The following is a 6,121-nucleotide window of genomic DNA, read 5'->3' as shown; positions in this document are numbered from 1 at the left end:
TAACTATTATTAATTTAAATTAATATTTAATTAATAATAATTTATATTTGTGTTCCTGCGTAAATAATCGATTTTAAGGTATAACTCATGTTCCTGATGTTTGGGCTCGCTTTTCCTTGAATAAGAAGGATGATACGTCGGTTTTTTTCAAGGGCTGTGGACACCTGCAAAAATACTTCAACGCTCAAGTTAGTAAGAGTAGAAGACAAATATGAGTACCTCTTACATAGTTAAAGTTTTGTATTTATAAAATTATTGTGTTGCAGACAGTTATTTAGTGGGCCTAATATTGTAGAATTGTTGAAGATGTTAGCCTATTTATGTGGTAACTGCTCTTTAGTGATGTGCTCGTTAGGAAAGCAAAACACGTACTCCTGATGTAGCAGTGTTTATTTAGTTTTGAGCAGATTTCGGTATAGCCAACGGATCATAGCCCCTGAGCTTGACCTGTGAAAGTTTTTAATTAAACAGGTTGAGCTTCCGACTTATAAATTGGAATTGTGATTATAACAGCCTCCAAGCTCAACTTGTTAGATTGAAAAGAAAGAAAAAAGAAAAAAAATTGATACTGAAAAAAGTTATATTAAAAGATTGTGAACGATCGAATAGATGAAATAGATAAACAAATAAATAAAGATGGATAAAAAAGATTAGAAAGTGAGATTATTATGTCTATCTATAAATCGGCTATGCAATGAGTGGTAGCCCCCAGACTTAGTCAGTTAATCGACATTTATTCAAAAACCAATTGAATGGTAAGAGTTGTTCGATCAATATAATTGTGTGGGGGTCGAGAACAATTTTTCATGGCATGCATATAGTATTTGATTAACGTGAATTAAAAAATTCGAAAATATGTATTCGTTGATGAAATTGATTGTAATTGTATGATCGATATAATGATCAATTGTCTTTTAGCCCACAACAACTTATTGACGAATTTCTTGCTCAAAGCAATTAATTATTGAATATTGAGTAAATAATAAAGATGTTATAACATAAATAAATTGTGTTGAAATTAAAGTAAATATGTATAAATTATTGTAAAATAAAAAAATAAAAAGGATGAGCCAATCACCCATATATCAAGTAACGATAATTTTTAATTGAAATAATTGCTAATTGAATTTGTTTTTGGATTGGTAAAATACTGAAATGTCTTTTTTTTTTTGGATTGATTAATTGATTGATTTGTATTTTGGTTTTGGGATCTTACTGTTTGAAGTGTAATTTTTTGTTGGTATGAAAAAAATTGATGGTAAATGACTTGATAATCTTAGTGCTTTATAAAGAGTATATCTCGATCGGAGATTCGGTGAGTTGAATATATGTGATTTTGAAGATTTGTGGTAGGGCCATTTATTTTGATCGATTATGTATAAAATACTTATAGATCAATGAATAATAATGAATAAAATTTAATAAATAAGATTGGAAGTAGATGAATAAAAATTATTAATGGAAGAGTAGAATATCACCGTGTTTCGACTTATGAATTTATCTGTAATGCACTCTTAGACTAGTCTTATATGTTGATTTGAAAAGTGGGCTTATGCTAGGTGTAAGTTGTCCAAGTTATAGTCCGTCTGGCGGTGTTGCTACGGAGTTGTTTTGGTGAGATGGTCTATAGCATTGCCTGATTTTCTTTTGATCGGTGTGATTGTGTTGTCCGGTAAATAGAATTCCGTGCACAAATGTATACTAAAAACAACAGTGTTAGATATGCTTAAGAAAAGTCAATCGAAAATGAGATACACACTGGTAATTCATGATGAGGTATAGCATATTGGTATATAAAATGTTAAGATACGTAAAAGTAAAGTCGTTAGTGTTTACTTTATAAGAAGCCATATCGTATTGAAAATTAAAGTAAAGAAATTATATAAGCAAGTTAGGTCATGTGTATGGATTGTTTCTCCATGGTATAGGACTTGTCAATTTTATATGTTGAGATTATTCGTCTCTCAATTGTCGTTCAATTTAATTTTTGGGTTCTTTTTCTTCTTGTATTGTAAATTCATATTTTGAATTCGTCAGTTAAAACTAAAACTAAATCCCTTTATTATGGGAGCAAAATAATTGAAAAAAAATGAAAGGAAAAAAACTTGAATAAAATAGCATGAATTAAATACTGAGCAATCAAAACGTGGTTTGAAAAGAAAAATAATAATTATAGCAATGACAATGTAAACAAGAACGAGAAAATTTTGTTGTAAGTTGGCTTAGATTCATATATGAGTCAACTCTTTGTTATATATCAGAAATAATAAAATCAATTTATTTGATCAAATGCTAGCATAATTGTGCTAATTAAAAATTTCTAACAAAAACATGAAAACTAAAAATGCATATATGTAATTAAAAGTGTGTACCGTTAGATAATATTACCAGAGCATTTGGCATAATTTGTTTCCTCTTGATGGGTTTTGGAGTGACTATTACCACAGTCATTATTCTCAAAGTGTGGTCATCACCGCTGTCGCATTACCAGGATTTCTCTGATCCTTTTCATGACATTGTTTTTTTTGGTTCAAAAGTTCGGTTAACTTTCGAATATCTGCCTTCAATGATCCCTTGATCATCAATACTTTGGCTATAATAGGGAGTTGAGGAGGTAAATTATTTTGCTTTTTTGTCATTGATTGAAACCTGTAAAAGAAAGTAGGTAATTGGATAAAAAAGATGATAGTGGAGTTAAGTAAACTCGGCCCCACGGTGGGCACCAAATGTTCCTGCGTGAATAACCGATTCTAAGGTATAGTTCATTTTTCTGATGCTCAGACTCGTTTTTTCTTGGACAAAAAGAATGATATACCGGTTTTCTTCAAGAACGGCAGCGGGGGTACCTACAAATGCACTCAAACGCTCAAGTTAGTAAGAGTAGAACATAAATGTAAAGTTGTTCAGAATGAATAACGTACCTCTTGCGTAGTTAGTAAGAATGAATATTGTAGAGTTGTTGAAGATGTTAGCCTATTTATGTGGTAACTTCTCTTTAGTGATGTGAGATCCAAACACGTACTCCTAATGTAGCACGTGTTTATTTAGTTTTAAGCAGATTTTGATTTATAATTTTACCTAGGCTGAGTTATAGCAAACGGATTAATTTGTATTATAAAAATTTATATATACAAAATGTATTATTCTCCAGATACAAGTCATTTTTCGATACAAGTCTATACAAGTCATTTATATTTATGCGCGCACGTTTTTCTTTGTGCCGTGACGTTTTTCTTCTTCTTCTTCTTTTCTTTTGTTATCGTCGTTACCAACACAACCACCACCTCCTCCTCTTCCTCCTTCTTTTTTTATTGGAATTTCTTCTTCTCCTTCTTTTTTCTTCTTCTCCTCCATCATCAGTTATCTCTTATTGAAGATAATGAATAATTCAAGTTCAAATTGTCAAATGAACCATAACGAAATTGATTATTATTTTGAATCCAATTAAATGGCTGAGGTGTGGTTCAATTCTAGTTAATGTTTTCGTTAGTAGTTTATGATTCTGTAGGTGAATAATGTTTTTGTTTGTGAAAATTGTTGTTCATCGTTGATGGTTTGAATTGAATGTAATGTAAAAATTTTGCATTAAAGAAAACATTTTTCTGTATTTGCAGCAAATTTGGATGTAACACGAAAATATTTGAGTGTATTGTTTAAGAATTTTGTGTATGTGTGTTGATAAGTTCTGAATAATTCAAAACTCTTTTTCTCCATCCTCCTCATCTTCTATTACTTCTTCTTCTTTTTTATCATCATCATCATCATCACCTTCTTTTTTTTATTCATCTTTTTTTTCTTGTTTTATCTTCTCAAGTTTCTTCTTGTTTTACTCTCTTAACAAGAATAAAAACAAAAAAATCAAACAAAGAAAAAGAAGAAACACATAATAGTACAAAATTACTTGAAAAACGATGAACTTACATTCATTCAACTAAAAGAAAGAAATAAATAAGGAAAAAAGAAGAAAAAAATGTAGCATTAGAAGAAACATTTTTCTGTATTTGCAGCAAATTTGGGTGTAACACAAAGATATTTGAGTGTATTGTTTAAGAATTTTCGGTGTATGTATGCTAATAAGTTTTACATAATTCAAAACTCTTCATCTTCCTCCTCCTCAACTTCTGCTGCTGCTTCTTCCTTTTTTCATCATCATCACCATCTTCCTCTTTTTTTTCTTATTCATCTTTTTCTTTTTGTTTTACCTTCTCAAGTTTCTTCTTATTTTACTCTTTTAACAAGAATAAAAATAAAAAAATCAAACAAAGAAGAAGAAGAAACACATAATGGTACAAAATTACTTGGAAGAGGATGGAATTACATTGATTCAACTAAAAGAAATAAATAAATAAGGAAAAAGAAGAAGAAGAAAAAAAAATGCAGCATTAGAAAAAATATTTTTTTTTGTATTTGCAACAAATTTGGATGTAACATGAATATATTTGGGTGTAACACAAAAATATTTAGATGTAACACGAATATATTTGAGTGTATTGTTTAAGAATTTTCGGTGTATGTGTGCTAATAAGTTCTGCATAATTTAAAACTCTTCCTCTTCCTCCTCCTCAACTGCTGCTGCTTCTTCTTCTTTTTTTCATCATCATCATTATATTCTTCTTCTTTTTTTCTTATTCATCTTTTTCTATTTGTTTTACCTTCTCAAGTTTCTTCTTATTTTACTCTCTTAACAAGAATAAAAATAAAAAAATCAAACAAAGAAGAAGAATAAACATATAATGCTGCAAAATTACTTAGAAGATGATAAACTTACATTCATTCAACTAAAAGAAAGAAAAAAATAAGGAAAAAAAGAAGAAAAAATACGGCGTTAGATGAAACATTTTTCTGTATTTACAGCAAATTTAGGTGTAATACGAAGATATTTGAGTGTAATATGAAGATATTTGAATGCATTGTTTAAGAATTTTTTGTGTATGTGTGTTGATAAATTCTGCATAATTCAAAACTCTTCATCTTCTTCCTCCTCATCTTCTGCTGCTTCTTCTTCATCTTCTTATTTCCTATTCTCATAATTTTTTTTTGGAGAAAAAAATCAAATAAAGAAGAAAAAATATATAATATTACAAAATCAATAGAAAGAGGAGGAGGAAAAAATACAACAATAATAACAATAATAAAAAAACGACGATGAAAATGAAACACGCGAAGAAAAAGGAGGAAAAACACAAAGAAAAAGGAAAAGAAGAAGGAAGAGAAGGAATGCGGAATACAAAAAAAGAGTAACGTAATTTTTACGCACGTGTTATATAAATGGATTTTGTTGAGTTAGAGTTAACTTGTATGAATTGTATGTCAAAAAGACTTGTATATATAGTAGTGTTCATATAAAATATATAATTTATATTTATAATAATATTTATGTATTAAAAATAATTTAATATCTATACTATACTATACTGACTCAATTATTAAAAATTTCTCACTCCAAAATTTTCCAAAATTTTCTGATTTTAAAAATGAACACGCTTTGTTTTTTCAATCTTTCAATTTGCATCGATAACCTCTATTATTATTCCTGAATGTTGTTTTTTCTTTTCTTTTCTTTTTCCTTTTCTCTAGTTACCCAAAAACCGCGCTGCAAACTCTAAAATTTCTCTATAAGCCCCTCCCAAAAACGAAAAATGTATCTGTGTCGTTTTATTCCACGTGCCTTCTTTCATGTCACGTGCATCTTCCAAGTGTGGGCAGCACTGCAGCCTTCAGAAAAAAATAAATTAAAAAAAAAAAAGAAACATCAGAAAGAAAAGAGAGACACAAAAGTTAAGAGAGGTTTCATGCCTTTTTAAGGGATAGATTGTTTAAATTTTACGCTAAAGAAAATATATATATATATGTTTGATAATTAGGCAACTGCTTCATGATCCGATACTCATACTCATATCTTATCAGTTATCACCAAGCAAATAAAGTGGCTTTGAAATCCGAAAGCTCATACATATATATTAGTGGGATAGAGTCACCCAAAATTATACATATTATTATACCATTTGTCATAGAATTATGTTACATATTCAATTTTTGTTAATAACTAAATTTAATTAAATTAGTCTAAATTAAAAAAAATCAATTCTTTTAATAAAAGCGTAAATACATATTTTAATTA

Source organism: Arachis ipaensis, chromosome B09, assembly GCF_000816755.2.
Source record: "Arachis ipaensis cultivar K30076 chromosome B09, Araip1.1, whole genome shotgun sequence".
Classification (NCBI taxonomy): domain Eukaryota; kingdom Viridiplantae; phylum Streptophyta; class Magnoliopsida; order Fabales; family Fabaceae; genus Arachis; species Arachis ipaensis.
The sequence above is the reverse complement of the archived record's forward strand: the minus strand, read 5'-3'. Positions refer to the sequence as shown.